The following is an 18,254-nucleotide window of genomic DNA, read 5'->3' as shown; positions in this document are numbered from 1 at the left end:
TCCCTATAAGGAATTTCATGGTTTTATTTTGAACTTCTCAACAGTTTTATCACGGGATCTTGCCTTTTAATTCATTTTTTTCATATTAAACACACACCATGTAGTACATAAACTTGTGGCAATTATCAATCTGAACTTTTGAGATCATGCATTCTGCCTTCATCGGAAAAAGAGAGTCGCCAAAAATGCACTTCGTGGAGAGGTTGAACTTCTGGAGCAGTTCTTTTTTGATCTTCACTCTGTTCTTCACGTGTTGTTTTTTACCCATAACTCCACAACCACTTACAGGATTTGAGAAAATGATATACCGATGGAAAGCTGTTGAAAACAGGCAACTTTGCCATGTTGATCATTTTTTCATACTCTTGATGGTTCAAAATAATTTTTTCAATACATAAAAACGCGTTTTAATTGGTATACATGAAACTTTTAAACCATACGTCGGAATGTAGCATATAATATACCGTTGGAAAGCTTATGGGTAGGAGCAACTTTTTCATGTAGACACTTGTTACAAATTTGTTTTCGTTTGAGAGCAATATTAAAAATGGCAAAACAACATCATTTTTCCATTTTTTTAACATGTAATATAAAAAATGGATTGAGAGAATTATTTTAAACACACAAAAAATCATTTTCTGTGTGTTTTCGCACTAGTATATACACGGTGAACCTCCTTCACAAGAATTTTTGAACTTCCTCGGCCGACCACCTAAACTTCTAGCAAAAGTATTTCTAGAATTTACATTTTTATTGCTTTTTCTTATATGAAACACAATCCACGTAGTAGTTAAACCAGTGGTTGTTTTCACTTTGAATTTCTCTCTGCCTTTCTACCCATAACTCCAAAAACACTCATTGAAATTAAGCAAAACTTTTAAATCATATGTTTTAATATACTTTGGACTTCTGTGTTTTTTAATTTAAACTTCACATTTTTTTATTTTTGAGTAAAGAATTGTTATTGATTTTTAAATATACATGGAATTTGACTGCTTTTTCAATTTGAATTCATGGTTGATTCTTTAATAATAAAATATATCTATGTATTTGAAAAGGGTAAATCCTAGATTTTTTTAATAAACATCGAACCACTTCGTTATTTCAGTTTGAACTTCTAGTTTTTTTAATGGGATATTTCTTTTTAAACTTTTTTAGTTTGTTCCTTTTTTTATTTGAAATTCTTCATTTTATTCTTTAAGATTGAGAAAAAGTCTGAGTTTTTGTTTTATAAATTTGGGACTTCTCTGTTATTTCAATTTGAACATCTTAAGAAAATATGGTTTTTAATAAGCATCAAACAATTTTCTTAGAAAATTTAACTTCATACTTTTAGTTTTCCTAGAATTGAAAATAATTTTGAGTTTGTCGTATACATGGAACTATTCTGTTTGTTTCAATTTGAACTTCTCGATTATTATTTAAAGTAACAACAAAATATCTGAGTTTATTATAAATACTGAACTAATGTATTCTAGTAATTTGGACTTCTTGGTTTATTTCTTTTAGTAACGGAAAAATCATAGTTTTATAATAAATATTGAACCGATCCGTTATTTATGTTTGAACGTCTTGAGTTTTTTATTTAGAAAATGGTGAAAAACCTTTTTTATAATTTTAAAGTGTTGTATTTTTTGTTTGAACTTCTCATTATTTAGTAACAGAAAAAATATGAGTTGTTTCAAATGTCAAACTACTCTGTTATTTTAATTTGAACTACTCAACTTTTTTATTTTGAACTTCTGTGTATATTTTTTAGAAACAGGGGAAATAAAACCGATCCATTTTTCCCTATAAGGTATTTCATGACTTTATTTTTAAGTTGAACACGTACGGTTTTTTCTTTTTTCTACATATCTAGGATTTTCATACTAATTTGTTTGTGAAATCCCTTATTTTTTGTTTTCAAGAGAGAGCTTCTATATAATTTTTTTTGCGAGAAAAGAGGTGGGAGGCGAGTACTAGAAATTTTGGGATTTATTTCAACAATTTTAAGCGTCCATATTTGAACAATTTGAATTTCTCATAATTTTCCTAGCAACATTTTTTGAGTTTATCTTTTTTGTTTCTTTTTGGTTTTGACTTCATATTTTTCAGCCATGTTTAATCTTTCGCAGTTTCACACAATTCAGTACATTTTTTTTAATTTCCATTTTTTGTATAGTGATTTTTATATTTATTTTTTATATATAAAATTTTCTATTTAAATTTACATGAGCGTGGTCTTCAAATATAACTGAAACTGTAATCATATATCATCGACAACACATGCTTTGGACTGTCATCTGAACCTTGGCTCTAGTTGTCAACACACGCTTCAGATTGCATAGATAAGCAGCTAACTGATGGGAGCGATGAATTCTGAAACAGCAAACACTGAAATACCAATGTTTCAGGCAACTCAGCTGCTCCCTGCACTTTATAGCAGAAACGCACCTCCTGGAGGGACATACTATGCAAGAACTCACATAGTCACACTTGGACTTTCACTGTTAGAAACCTCGGCCAGCAACGTGAGTACATCTGAATCCGCACCTAACGCCATAACCGAACTTTTTATACAGTGATGCTTGAACGTCTCAGTGAGAAAGCTAGCTAAAATTCGAACAATGTCAGCGGTCGGCGTCTCACACACATGGCTGGCCAGCGCGATGTCAGGGTCGGCGATGGCGTAGACGGAGGAGGCCGTCGGCGGCTTTACAGGGCAGGGGGTTATGGGTGCGACAGGTTGAGCAAAAGGTTGGGATCCCACTTACCTCGAGCGTCACTACCGAACGGATGCAGTCAAATACGTTGGACTGCAATGGCAGGGTGGAGTTGGAGCATGCGTCCACGGTTGTGTGCGTCGCCCATGGATGGTAGGGCTGGTAGCAAGCGCTGGACGCATCGCCAGGAGCCGGGCAGAGCCGGGAGGAAGCGGGCTGGTCAAGGCAGGTCGGCAGCGAGCTTGGGCAGGCAACGGCGGCCCGTGGGATCCAGTGACCGGCGATGGCGCTCTGGATCGAGGATCTTGCGGCAGCGCACGGGAATCCATGGCCCGACGACAGCATGTGGGGGTCCCGGGGCCCTGCGGCCGCTGGATCCGAGGGTGGTGCCGGGAGGAGGCTCGCCGGCCGTAGCGAAGGGGTCGCGCGCCGGCTGTTGGGGAGGAGGGGAGGTGGCGGCGAGGAAGGTGACCGGGGGTTCGGGGTCCCGGCGGCGCGCGCGGGTGTGGGGTCCCAACGGCGCGCGGGTGTGCTTGATCCCGGCGGCGCGCATCGGGGCCGACGGAGGTTACCGGCGGCGCGCGGCTGCAGGGGTGTCGGGAGGGTACAGAGAGGTGCGAGACGTGGGGGACTGCCCGGGTTTTTTTTCTTCGTTCGGGAGTTCAGAAACATCTTCGTCCTCCTATATATAGGGCGCCGTGATCCAAATATATATCAAGTGAAAACGCTTGATCAGTAAAAACTGAAAACTATCACCTTAGTCCATCGGATCAAGGACGTACAGCAGAGATCGGAGGTGGGAATATGGCCATCCACTTAACAATTCTTTTGCACGTAACCCCCCGTGCTTACGTTCTGTCTTGTGAAAGATTTAGCGAACTAGAAAAATAAAAAGCAAAACGAATCTCGACCCAGGCGGCGGCGACTGGATTGAGACTTGGCGGCCGCCATGAAGCCTCGTCATGTGCAGAACGCCATGTGCCCTAGCTCTCCAATGGCTCAGTCCTTGAGCCCTCTTCCTCATCCTCCATCGGCCATGTACACCAGTGCTAGTCCTCCGTCGGCACCGCCCAGCAGCGTGAGCGCTCCGCCGCCCGTGATCGTCAGCCCACTGCCGGCCCCGTCCAGTAGCGCGAGCGCTCCGGCGGCCATGATCCCCCGTCCTCCGTTGGCCCCGTCCAGCAGCACGTGCGCTACGGCGGCCATGATCCCCCGTCCTCCGTTGGCACTGTCCAGCAACGCGAGCGCTCTGGCTGCCATGATCCCCCGTCCTCTGTTGGCCCCGTCCAGCAGCGCGATCACTCCGTCGGCCGTGATTCCACACCCTCTGGCGGTGCCGTCCAGCAGCGCGAGTCCTCTGCCGGCCTCCGCGGTAAGCAATGATTTTTTGATGGTTTATTTTCTTCCTCCATTGATACGAACTGATCATGCTAATGCCATGGTTACTTTTGTTAGCTTGGTGGTGATTTGTTTTTTCAAAACCATAATTGCGATGAAGGAGTACGCCATGACATTGAAATACATCCTCCTCCCATCAATTTGGATAGCTTCCAGACACCCAAAAAAAGAGCCACGGGCGTCCCAGTTTGTGTGAGTGTCATACAACTTAGTTCAAATGCCTCTAACGATTACTAACTTGTATGACTAATGGCTGTTGTAATTTTTAGAGTTCATCATGTACACGCAAATGAGATGAGAACTTGAAGCCATCTGTAGGAATGCCATTTGATAGTATGGAAGCGGTCGAGGAGTTTTACAAGGCTCATGCGCACAATTTTGGATTTTCAGTTCGAATTGGACAGAGGAAGACTGTAGATAATGTGATAGTCTGGAGGCGTTTCCTTTGTTCAAAATCAGGATTCCGAACAGAGAAGGTGGATGAACCCAGGACGAATTTGAACGGAGAGAATAAAAGAACACATGCAAGAAAGATCACTAGATGTGGTTGTGAGGCCATGATAACTGTGAAGCATATAAAGGATGGCAAATAATCAGATTTTCATGAAGAACACACCCATGATTTTGTCACACCTAGGAAGCAACATTTAATCAAGTCTAACAGAAAAGTCAGCGAGAAGGCCAAGGGCACACTATTCACATGCCATGCAGCTAGCATTGGTACATCTGGGGCATTTCGATTGCTTCGTGTTGGTGAGGGTGGATTTGAGTTCGTGGGGTGCACAAAAAGAGACCTGCAAAATTATCATCGTGACATGAGAAGTACTTTCAAGGATTCAGATGCTCAAATGTTCATTGAAAACCTCAGGAAGAGGAAGAAAATCAACCCGGGGTTCTTCTTTGAGTATGTTCTTGATGATAAAAACTGTCTGACACATGTATTTTGGGCTGATGCTTTTTTTAGAAAGAATTATGCTTTGTTTGGAGAAATGGTGTCCTTTGACTCTACATATAGCACCAACCAGTACAACATGATTTTTTGCCCATTCATAGGAATAAACCACCACATGGGATCTGTTTTTTATGGTGCCGCCTTGATTGTAGATGAGAAGATAGTCATATGAATGGGTATTTGAAACGTTCTTGAAAGCAATGGATGGGGCAGCACCAAGGCTTATAGTGACCGATGAAGACCAAAGCATGAAGGCTGCAATTGAACATATAATGCCAAACACTATCCATAGGTTATGCATGTGGCACATAATGAGAAAGCTTCCAGAAAAGGTTGGCCCTCCATTGAGAGAGGATGAACTTTTCTATAGTACAATTAACTCATGTGTATGGGGCTCTGAAAACCTAGCTGAATTTGAGGAAAAATGGTCTTCATTGATTTCTGAATTTGGGCTTGAGGAAAACACATGGTTTGCCAGGAGATACGAACTTCGTGAATCATGGATACCAGCCTACTTCAGAGGTGTTTTTTTGGGTGAGACTCTAAGAACCACTTCATGGTCAGAGAGTGCTAACTCGTTTTTCAATCACTTTATTGGCTACAAACATGCTTTGGTGGAGTTTTGGATTAGGATTGGTACAGCCCTAGAAGAACAACGTCAGAATGAACTCAAGGCTGACCATGAGTGCCTCAATTCTATGCCTCCATTGATTACATCTTGGGAGATTGAGAAGCATGCTAGTCTGGTCTTCACCCATGAGGTTTTCAAATATTTTCAGAAGGAGGTGCGTGCAGCTAGAGATCATTGCTTGATTGAAAGCATATCATAGGAAGGTGATGTGAGAACCACGGTTATAGGTGGTGACTGCTCTTCAAAGTCTCGAGAAGTTCAATTCAACAGAACATCCATGAGTGGTCATTGCTCTTGCATGTTATTTCAGACACGTGGAATTCCATGCCGACATATCATTGTTGTTTTGAGAGGTGCAAAGTGTTGGGGAACGTAGTATTTCAAAAAATTTCCTACGCACACGCAAGATCATGGTGATGCATAGCAACGAGAGGGGAGAGTGAAAGTGCGTTATATCGACTAGAGGGGGGGGGGTGAATAGGCGATTTTTATGAAAGTCTTCAAAACGTGAGAGTTATGAAGGCAAACAGTGAAGATTATGCCTATTACTATGCAGCGGAAGTTAGATTACACCAGGGCAGCCATGGTCATGTATTCAATAGAGTGAAAGCTCAATGACAAACAGCTTCAGTGTAATAAGGATCAGGTAGGAAGAAGTTATGAAGCCGAACAGATCATACATTCATGTTGTGAAGACAAAAGATAAAGCAAGCATGCAATGGCTTCACAATGAATAACTGTAAATGAAGGGAAGTGAAGATGAAACCAGTGACACGTTGAAGACAATGATTTGTTGGACCAGTTCCAGTTGCTGTGACAACTGTACGTCTGGTTGGAGCGGCTAGGTATTTAAACCGAAGGACACACAGTCCCGGACACCCAGTCAAGGACACTTAGTCCAAGACACCCAGTCCTCACCGTTTTCTCCTTGAGCTAAGGTCACACAGACCTCGCCCAATCACTCTGGTAAGTCTTCAAGGTAGACTCCCAAACCTTCACAGACTTCGTTCACTGGCAATCCACAATTTCTCTTGGATGCTCAGAACGCGACGCCTAACCGTCTGGAGGATGCACAGTCCTCAAGTGTAATAAGTCTTCAAATCACACAGACACGAAGACTTAAGTGATGCCCAATTTACTCTGGCTCTGGGTGGTTAGGGGTTTTCTCCTCACTGGGAATTTTTCTTTCAAAGGCTTCGAGGTGGGTTGCTCTCAAACGACAAAAGCCGTGCACTGAAATTTGAGCAGCCAGCCGTTTAAGGTTGTGGGGGGTGGACTATTTATAGCCACTTGGCAACCCGACCTGATCTGTCCGAAATGACCCTGGGTCACTAAGGAATTGACACGTGTACCAACGGTCGGATTTCGAACTCACACGGCAACTTTACTTGGGCTACAAGTAAAGCTGACTTGTCTGACTCTGGACAAGATTTTCTCTCATAGGCTTCGCTCGAAGACATAGGATTTGAATTAGGCATCACTTCAGTCATTCTGACTGGTTCTCTTCGACCCCACTTGACAGTACGGTGGTTCCTATGACGCAACATGAATGAAATAAAACTACGAAGGATCTAGGTCTTCGAGTTTCAAAAGCTTCATAGGGAGTCTTCTCATGTCATTGTCTTCAATATGAATATCTTCATAAACCACCATTGTCTTCAATGTCTTCGTACATTTTTAGGGGTCATCTCTGGTAGTAAAACCGAATCAATGAGGGACTTCTACCTGTGTTTTCCTGCAATTCTCACAAACACATTAGTCCCTCAACTAGGTTTGTCGTCAATACTCCAAAACCAACTAGGGGTGGCACTAGATGCACTTACAATCTCCCCCTTTTTGGTGATTGATGACAAACTAGTTGAAGTTTTCAACGGGGAACATAATTTGTGAAATAGTAAAGGAATTTGTCTTCATAAGTTGCAAGGGCTCCCCCTGAAGATGTGCATATAAGTAAATTGCCTTTTGAATGCAAATGCACATGGCAGGTTGTACTTGTGGAGATCCACTTCAACTTATGATGACAATCCATTATGCATGTGAAAGTATATGAAGATAATGTCATGCATAATGGAAAATGGACGTCTGCAGTAAGAGATAAGTGCGGAATTTATCATCGCACATGCGGAATTTATCTTCGCATAACGGAGTGACAAGCAGGTAGCAGACGGCCATCAAGGCTAAGTGTTACAACTCAAGAAGCAAATGTAGCAAGAACGGGAGTTGTAAGCACGAAGCAAAATTGTAGCAAAATATAGTGGCACCCGCCCAAAGTGACCCGCTTGAAGACTATAACCATCATATGCTTCTCCCCCTTTTGTCAGTGATGACCAAAAAGGTTTGAAGACATAGAGGTTTCTACGCGTTCCCAGGCGCAGCAGGGTCGGTGGAGTTGTTTGGCGGTGGTGCAGACGAGCTTGGTGCAGATTCGACGCGCGTTGAAGCAGGTGGAGATGGTGTCGCGTCGTCTTCTTCTTCAATAATACGGGCAGACACGGTGGCAGCAGAAGAAGAGAACTCTGACTCTTCAAGTGATGGTGTGCTGCGCATCACCGCTCTTCTTGGAGGCGTGGAGTCAAATTTGAAGTGCTCTGTGAAGCCATCCTCATGCAGTTCAGCTTCAGGGCACATCATGGTGAGGCCCTTCCAAGTGCGGCGACAGGTCTCGTGTGTGACAAATGCATTCTTGGTTGCCATATTTCTGAGGCGATTGACGTCTTGCATGATGCTTCTCATCTGCCTCTTGAGCCAGTCGTGATGCCTATCTTGCTTTTGGTGAAGAGCCACAAGAAGCTCTCGGTCATTGAGTGCACGAGTGCGCTTCTTGGGTCTCTTGGCAGCTGTGCTGTTGGTGGCTTCAGTTGAGGCAGGGGCACGTGTGGTGCCTGCCATTGGATACACGCGAGAGAGAGCTTCAACACCTTCAATATTTTGAGTGAAGCTCTGGTGTTCTGCATTCTGGAGACTTAGTGGTTGCTTGGCCGGCTCTGGATATATTGCTTCAGCAGATGTGTCCATATCGGGCAAAAATATCCTATGATTGCGGGCTGAGGGTTGATAGGAGATTGCAGAGTGAAGCTTGATTAGCCTCATAACCCAAGGAGCATAAAACTTTAAGCCAAACAGTTCTGAAGCAGACGCAGCAAATTGACGGATGAAGAGATCCTGTGCATTGAAGCATTTGCCATGAAGAATGCAGAAGATGAGAGTCTTCATTGCACCATCAATCGTTGCATATCGAGAGTGTCCCTTGACTGGCCAGAGAGTCCGCCTTATGATGTGATATATTGTTCTGGGCAGGTACTCTAAGTCTTCAACGAAGAACCTAGTTGGATAGGGTGCATTTGGAGGAAATGGCTTCATCATTGAGAGCATCTGACTCATATCTGGCTCAGGACGCTGAAATATGCTCTCAATGGCTTCAGCATGGAGTTGGCACCCTTCTTCAAAGAATTCGCCAGGAGTGGGAAGGCCGGTAAGCTCAATTAGGTCGAAAGCATTGGCTTCATGATGGATATTGCCTGTCATCCACTCCAGGATCCATGTCTTCGGATCTCTGTTATAGCCTTTGATATGCAAAGTGGCATAGAACTGGAGCAGAAGCTCTTCGTTCCAGTGCTCTTCGTCAGTGATAAATGGCAGCAAACCCACTTGCTTGAAGCAATCCAATGCTTCTTCTAGACCAGGCAGACCTTCAACAGCTTCAACCTCAAGGCGCTTGTGAGGAAAGATGCGGCCTTGGTTGTAGAGGATGCATGAATAATAGCTGCGCTGTTGATGGCTCCAGAACCTATCTGATACAATCCATTCCCTTGAATAAGGGTTCTTGGAGCGGTCGAAAAACGTGTTATCGGCCCTGAAGCCGTTGATGTTGAAGGAACCAGGAGCTGATGCAGGACCTGGGAACCTTGGTAGTCGTGGGATCGGCTTCTGGACCTGGGGCCTGTGTGCAATATGATAGTGGAATTGTGGTCCGGCAGCAGACTCAGGCACAGAATGTTCAGGAGCAGTAGCTTCGGTGTTTTCTGAAGCTGTTATTGGGGAGGGCTCCACATTTGCTTCGGCGTTGTTTGTGGCAGCCTCAACATTTTCAGCTTCAGGCACGTTCTCCTTGAGAACTGCTTCTTGTTGGTGCGGGGGAGTTGGAGCTTGTGGTATTTCTGCTTGCTCTTCGGCTGATGCAGCCAGAATGTCTTCAACAGCCTGAGCCCTTGGCCCTCTGCGAAGCCTATGGAGGGTAGGCGCTGGTGGAGTTGCAGTGGGTTGGGGCTCATCTTCCTCCTGTGGGCGATCTGCCCACGACGCATCTTGCGTGATTGGCGTCAATGGACGACCAATACTGATCTGTTCGCTTGTCTCAAGATGAGGAAGGGCTGCATCACCTTGCACATTGTCTTGGGGACCAATGTCTTCAGCAGCATTAGGGTTGGCTGCTGGAATGTCTTCAACGTGCGGAGCCTCTATGTAACCAGGCTCATGCACTGTCATCTGACGATCTGCGTCAGGATAGCGGACGCAGAGTGGTTCAACTATCAGGGGCTCTGTGGGAGCAGCCCGAGATTTCTTGGTCTTGCGCTTCTTGATAATGGGTTCAGAAGGAGAGGCTTGAGAATGTTTTCTCTTCTTAGCCTTAGCCTCTGCAGTCCGTGTCTTCTTGTGCTGTGAGGCGGTTGATTGACTCTTTGGCTTCGAGCCAGTCGTTGCAGCGGGGAAGACAATCGGAGCATCAGGTTCTGACCTTGGCGCTTCAGGTTCGGGCACAGCCGCCTTCTTTTTCTTCTTCGCGGCCATCCTGGGGTCAATGCCGGGACGCCCAAGTGCCTTGCGCTTTTCTGCCTCATTGTAGGCTTGCACGCAACGTTCAGCCAAAGTCTTCATGCGTTCTCGTGAGCCTTGAGCTTCGGCACGCGTCTTCAGGAAGTTTTCTTTCAGCTCGTGCAACATGATCTTGAAGTTTTTCACTTCTTGCACACTGAGCTTGGCCACGTGCTTCTTGAACTGAGCCTTTTCATGATCAATTTTCTGCTTCAGTTCTACAATTCGCTGGGCTATTGCAAGTTCTGAAGCGATTGCACCTTGAAAGGCAACGCTGAGGGCTATGGGTAGCTGCAGATCATTGAAGCTTATGTCTGGTGTGTCAAACCATTCATCGATGAAGTTGTGGATGATGGCGACATCAAACAGAGGCAGATTGTTGAAGATTTCAGCCTCCTCCTTGCTCTTGATGAGCTGCTCAAGAGCATCATCTCCAAGATCTTCATCGCTCGAGAGATCAATGGCTTCGCAGCGCAGAATGTCAACAGCTGTGAGCTCTTTGCTTGTGTGTGGCTGAGGCTTCTTGGCTTTTTGGGGCTTGGACACTCGTGATAAGCCTTCTGACTGCACACTGGCTTCAGGAGGTGCAGTTGCTAAAGGCTTCACTCTTGCGATCTTGGGAGAAGCGGCTGGTTTTGAAGCTTTTGGAGCTTTTGGCTTCTTCTGCTTTGGCTTCAGAGCAGCAGGGGCGTCATCTGACTCAGTATCTGCTGGAGGGTCATTCACAGCAGTCCCTTGGACTAGGATGCGAGTGATGAGGCCTGCAAGATTGGCATACGGCCCGATGATATTGGGATTGGCGTTGCGTGTGCCATTTGCCCTTGGTGAGGAGGGACCAGGGTTGAAGCCAAGCCCAAATTTCTTCTTGTTTATCTTCGCTGACTGTTGTGCAAACTGAAAGTTGCGCTTGAAGAGATTATCATCGCGGCACCAGAGAAGTGATGACGGATGTGCCTCAGCTGGCTGTGGTCCTCTCACCATGCATGGATAGAATCCTTGAGCAATGGCTTCGTCTTTGGACTTGGGTACGAGATTTTTGTATAATACATCTCCCCACGGTCTCTTGATGGCGCACTTCTCCGCATATTCTTGAGTGACGAAGCGGTAGTGGAACCATTGCTCTGCCAAATATCTTCGAATCCATTGGATTCGTGTCTTGCGCTGACCATAGCTTTCTTCAGGATCAGTTTTGTACATCTCTGCCAATTCATCAGGCAGATCTTTGGACGTTTCACCACGTCGCTGTCTGCCTCCCTTCCTTGCTGCTGTTTCTGAAGCCATGGATAACTTGGAAGGCTTCAAGATGTTCAAAGGCTTCAAGGGCTTCCTTCTGCAAGAACTGGCTTCAGGCGAGTTGATGTGATGCTGCAAGTACTCTGCAAATGAATGCAGACTATGAGAACCGAAGGATACTCCCACGGACATGTACCTGTGACAGCATTAAGGTGCGAGGGAAGGGGAAGAGGTCATATGCATTCTCAGAAGATTTTGAAGATAAATCGGTTTAGAAGACATTGACCTCATTATGCGAAGACATTCACTTATAGATAAGAAGTTGGTTCCAGATTTGTACGAACCCATAGATCAGTACAAGTGAGGAATCTAACTACTTTATGAAGTACAAGTGAATATACTAGGCATGTTATGAGATGCAGCGAGAGATTTAACTGGTGTGAAGAGAAACTTCTTATGGCAGAAAGTGACTGAACTGTAGGATCAAAAGAAGCTGTAAAAAGAGGTTTTATTTACCACACTTGGAACTGCTAGACGAAGTGAGATTTGAGGCCGAGCAGTTCGATCCTCCGTGCCCTAACTTGGCGACGGAAGACACCTACGGCGAAGGCGGAGAAAGTGATGTCCGCTGTCAGCGTGAAAACGGCGTCGGAGAGGTTGCGGCAGTGAAGCGCTTCGTCGCCGGCGTCGTCGAGTGCTAGCGGTGGCGCTAGGGTTCGTGCGAGGGTGGAAGAAGGAGATAATGACCGCAGTGAATCGTATATTTATAGGGATAGAGGCGGCACTGCGCTATTACGCAGGTACCCCCGGCGGTTCGCATTTGAGGCACGCGTGGCCAGTTAGATTATCGGGATTTTTTCCACGTCCCACGCATGCCTAAATTATCGGGCGGTCGTTTCTGCTTCTCCGGATCTTATGTGGAGGAATGAGCATTAAAACTGACTTTTATGGTTGTCTCAATGTCTTCGGCTGACAAGGACACAGTGAAGACATTTGACAGTTTCAACAGAATGCATATGACTTGGAGAGATAGAGTTTGAGATAGAAAGCATAGAGAGGTTAGGGTCCGATCACATTCACTTAGTTCAAAAGATTCAACCAAGAAGACATAACTATAAGTGAATGCTGTAGAGGACAGAACATCAGTACATATATATCCATATAATCAAAGCAGTGAAGATAATCATGAAGACATACAGAGAATGAAGCCAAACCAATAGTGAAGACATTGAGAGGTGACGCCATGAGAGAAACACTTCAAAATGGAACGTTTGGTGGTGGCGTTACCCACCGTATAGGAAGTATTAGACCCAGACACGGCGCACAATTATCGTGGCGCTCCGAAGTCAAATTCCACATTAATGTATTCACACTTAGAATGTATGTCTTCATTGATTGAAGATATACGCTACTTCGTGTGTTGCACATCTAAGTCATCAATATGCATAAGTGTTAGGATGTGTGCCTGATCACAGGACATTTGAGGATTCCAAGATATTTAGCTCACACCGTAACTTGCAAAATCTCTTCTCATCCAAGGGCTTTGTGAAGATATCTGCCAATTGCTCTTCAGTGTTGACGTGTATGATATCAATGTCTTCCTTCACAACATGATCTCTGAGAAAGTGATGACGAATTTCAATGTGTTTTGTCTTCGAGTGCTGAACTGGGTTGTTGGCAATCTTGATGGCACTTTCATTGTCGCAGTAAAGTGGCACTTGCTTCAGATGAATGCCATAATCCTTGAGTGTTTGCTTCATCCACAGAAGCTGAGCGCAGCAAGATCCAGCAGCAATGTATTCAGATTCAGCAGTGGAGAGAGATACACAGTTCTGCTTCTTTGAAGACCAACATACAAGTGATCGTCCCAGAAAATGACATGTGCCTGATGTAGATTTGCGATCAACTTTGTCACCAGCATAATCAGCATCCGAAAATCCAACCAGATCAAACTCTAAGCCCTTTGGATACCATAATCCTAGAGTTGGGGTGTGAGCCAAATATCGAAGAATTCGCTTCACAGCTAAGTGATGCGACTCCTTTGGTGTCGCTTGAAATCGAGCACACATGCAAACACTAAGCATGATATCTGGCCTAGATGCACATAAATAAAGCAAAGACCCAATCATGGAGCGGTATACCTTTTGATCGAACTCTTTACCATTGTCGTCGGGACCCAGATGATGCTTGGCTGGCATTGGTGTTGTGAAGCCTTTGCAGTCTTGCATACCGAACTTCTTCAGGCACTCTTTAAGATATTTCTCTTGAGATATGAAGATGCCGTTGCGTTGTTGCCGTATTTGAAGACCGAGAAAGAACCTCAGCTCCCCCATCATGGACATCTGATATTGCTCTTGCATCATGTATCCAAACTCTTCACTATACTTCTGATTGGTGCAGCCGAAGATAATGTCATCCACATATATTTGGCACACAAACAGTTCACCATCATATGTCTTCGTGAAAAGAGTGGGATCCAGGGAACCAGGTATGAATCCTTTGCTTTTCAGAAAGTACTTGAGTGTATCATACCAGGCCCTAGGGGCCTGTTTGAGGCCATACAGTGCCTTGTTGAGCTTGTATACCATATCAGGATGTTTTGGATTTTCAAAGCCAGGTGGTTGTGCAACATACACTTCTTCTTCAATCTTGCCATTGAGAAAGGCACTTTTCACATCCATTTGATATAGAAGTATGTTATGATGATTTGCATAGGCCAGCAGTATGCGTATGGCTTCAAGCCTAGCCACAGGAGCAAATGTTTCATCGAAGTCAATGCCCTCCACTTGAGTATATCCTTGAGCAACTAGACGAGCTTTGTTTCTGACAACTTGACCATGCTCATCTTGCTTGTTGCGGTATATCCATTTGGTGCCTATTATGTTGTGCTTCCGTGGATCAGGACGCTTAACCAGTTCCCATACATTATTCAGCTCAAACTGTTGAAGCTCTTCTTGCATAGCTTGAATCCATTCAGGTTCCATGAAGGCTTCTTCAACTTTCTTGGGTTCTGATATTGAGACAAATGCGAAATGCCCACAGAAGTTCGTTAGCTGAGTTGCCCTTGAACGAGTGAGTGGACCAGGTGCATTGATGCTGTCCAGTATTTTGTCAATTTGTACTTCATTTGCAACACGAGGGTGTGTGGGGCGAAGACTTTGCTCTTGCTGATCTATGTGGTCATTTGAAGGTATATCTTCAGGCTGAGCATTGTCTTCATGTGGATCAGGTGCTGAGATGATAAGTTCTTCTTCAGGTTGAGCTTCAGAAGGTACAATTTCTCCAGTTCCCATAAGCTTGATTGATTCATTTGATGGAACTTCATCTAGCACATTTGGCAATTGCTCTCTTTGTGATCCATTGGTTTCATCAAATCGCACATCCACTGTTTCAACCACTTTGTAGTGGAAGAGATTGAAGACTCTGTAGGAGTGTGAATCCTTTCCATATCCAAGCATGAAGCCTTCATGTGCCTTTGGAGCAAACTTTGAGGTGTGGTGTGGGTCTTTGATCCAGCATTTTGCGCCAAATACTCTGAAATAACTGACATTTGGCTTCTTGCCAGTTAGGAGTTCATAGGATGTCTTGTTCAGGAGCTTGTGAAGATAAACACGATTGATTATATGGCATGCAGTATCAATGGCTTCAGTCCAGAATTTTCTTGGAGTCTTGTATTCATCTAGCATTGTTCTGGCCATCTCAATGAGTGTTCTGTTCTTGCGTTCGACGACGCCATTCTGCTGTGGCGTGTATGGAGCTGAGAATTCATGTGTGATGCCCAAGGTGTCCAGATATGTATCAAGGCCAGTATTCTTGAATTCGGTGCCATTGTCACTTCTGATGTGCTTTATCTTGGCGCCAAAATTGTTCATAGCTCGATTTGCGAAGCGTCTGAAGACATCCTGCACTTCAGTCTTGTAAAGGATTATGTGCACCCAAGTATATCTAGAATAATCATCAACAATTACGAAGCCATAGAGGCATGCAGAAGTAGTAAAAGTTGAGTAGTGAGTGGGACCGAAAAGATCCATGTGAAGCAGTTCGAAGGGTTGTGTAGTAGTCATGATTGTCTTCGAAGGATGTTTTGCCCTTGTCATCTTCCCTGCTTCACAAGCACCGCATAAGTGATCTTTCTTAAACTTGACGCCCTCGATGCCTATGACGTGCTTTTTCTTCACAAGGGTGTGGAGGTTCCTCATGCCAGCATGCCCAAGCCTTCGATGCCAAAGCCAGCATTCTGAAGCTTTTGCAAGAAGACATACTGCAAGTTGTGGTCCTGCTGAGAAATCTACCACATACAAATCACCTTTCCTATACCCTTCAAACACTAGAGATTTGTCAGATTCCATTAGCACCAGGCAGCGATATTTGCCAAACATTACAATCATATTCAAATCGCAAAGCATTGAGACAGACATTAAGTTGAAGCCAAGGGATTCAACAAGCATGACTTTATCCATGTGTTGATCCTTTGAGATTGCAACTCTACCTAGACCCAATACCTTACTTTTACCAGTGTCAGCGAATGTAATGTGGCTCTTGTTGGATGGACGTAAAGTTAAGTCCATAAGAAGGCTTCTTCTGCCAGTCATGTGATTTGTACACCCACTGTCAATAATCCATTCTGAAGACTTTGAAGTCGCTGGTATCGTACCCTACAGTGCAGTTAGGGGGATAGGCTTCACGAAGAGTGTTGTGAAGCATAAACATTTGATGAACCAGTGGGTTATGAAAACTTAGATCCAGATTAGGACTAATGGGGAGAGTAGCATGCGATTCAGGAACGAAGTACATAATGATGCCATTTGGGCATTTTATCTTGCGCCCCACAAGATTTTTATGGTCCCCAGCAATAGCATCAGAAGATTTTGTTTTTGTGCTGGAGACCTTTCCCTGCAAAGGAGAGTTAAGCTTTCTTAACCACCCACATCTTCAAGGGTGGCTTAGAAGCTATAAGTCTAAGTGCAGCATCTGAGAATTTTGGCTTTGAAACCTTAGCAAACAGTCTAGCAAGTGGACAATAATACTCATAGGAATAAGCAGAATAATTTTTGGTCATATGAACATGACGGTTCGACCAACCACTCTCATATTCATATGCCTGAGTATGGTTCCCCTGCAAAACATTTGCGTTAGTGCGACTCAGGTGAGTCCCCTGTTTGTATGAAGCATTTGGACCATATGAAGCCTTTGGTCTGAGGTTTGTCTTCTTCAAGTGAGGTGTCATGAAGACATTCACAGGAAGATTTTCCAGACATGTTTTCGGAACCCAGATCTTCTTCACAGGCGGTCCATTCCTGCAGTTAGTACCAATGTACCTGGCAAACACTTTATCATTCTGATTCTTAAACAGTTTATAGTTTGCATCAAAGGATTCATCAATGATAATTGGGTTAGCACAAGTGAAGCCAGAAAGATTGGATGGATCTGCTGAGGATTCCTTTGCAGCAACCCATGTGGTTTTGGGGTACTGCTCAGGTTTCCAGTAAGACCCATCTGCATTAATTTTCCTCACGAACCCAACACCCTCTTTCCTAGGGTTTCGGTTCAGAATCTGCTTCTTAAGGACATCACATAATGTCTGATGCCCTTTCAGACTTTTGTACATCCCTGTTTCAAGCAATGTCTTCAACCTAGCATTCTCATCAGCAATAGAGTGGTATCCTCAGCAGAGGGGTTAGTTACCACGTCAACAGTTGAAGATATTGAAACGGTAGTGGCAGTGGAACATTCAGCAACAGAAGCAGCATTATCACGCTCAATGCATTTAAGACATGGTGGTTCAAATCCTTCCTGAGCGGGACTGATCTGTTCAGCGCGAAGTGACTCGTTTTCCTTTTGAAGATCTTCATGAGCCACCCTCAATTTCTCAATTTCTTGCTTCCTTTGAAGATAATCATAGGAAAGCTTTTCATGAGTTGTTGAGAGAGTATCATAACGATCTTCAAGTTCCTGATACTTAACGTGAAGGTTTTTTTATGTCTTCAATTAAGGATTCAGATCGAGTCATTTCAGCACCCAACAGATCATCGCTTCTGTCTAACAATTTTTGAATATGTTCCATAGCTTTCTGTTGTTCAGTTGCAATTTTAGCAAGTGTTTTGTAGCTAGGTTTTGAATCACATTCAGAGTCATCGTCACTTGATGTTTCATAGCGAGTAGTGCGTGTGTTTACCTTGGCACCACGTGCCATGAAGCAGTAGGTAGGAGTGGAGTCGTTCTTGTCATTTGCGTCGGTGTCGGTGATGCAGTCATTGTCTTCAGTATTGAAGATGGACTTGGCGACGTATGCTGTAGCCAGACTCGCAATGCTAGAATCAGACTCCTCCTCAGACTCCACCTCTGCCTCCTCAGATGCGGACTCCTCCTCTGAATCCATCTCCTTTCCAACAAACGCACGTGCCTTGCCAGATGAGCTCTTCTTGTGTGATGAAGACTTTGATGAAGTTTTGGAAGAAGACTTTGAGTATTTCTTCTTCTTCTTGTCGTCAGAATCATATTCCTTGCTCTTCTTTTTCCTTCT

At 44.3% G+C, this 18,254-nt stretch overlaps 1 pseudogene; it reads left to right on the top strand.

The window, feature by feature from the left end:
• The first annotated feature begins 4,704 nt into the window (after positions 1-4,704).
• LOC147982572 (protein FAR-RED IMPAIRED RESPONSE 1-like) overlaps positions 4,705-18,254 on the top strand; it is a 50,472-nt pseudogene continuing 36,922 nt past the window's right edge.

This window comes from Triticum urartu, chromosome 3A (genome assembly GCF_056163025.1).
Source record: "Triticum urartu cultivar PI428250 chromosome 3A, HENAU_Tu73, whole genome shotgun sequence".
Taxonomy (NCBI): Eukaryota; Viridiplantae; Streptophyta; class Magnoliopsida; order Poales; family Poaceae; genus Triticum; species Triticum urartu.
Note: the sequence above shows the minus strand (reverse complement) of the source record. Positions and strands in the feature narration are given on the sequence as shown.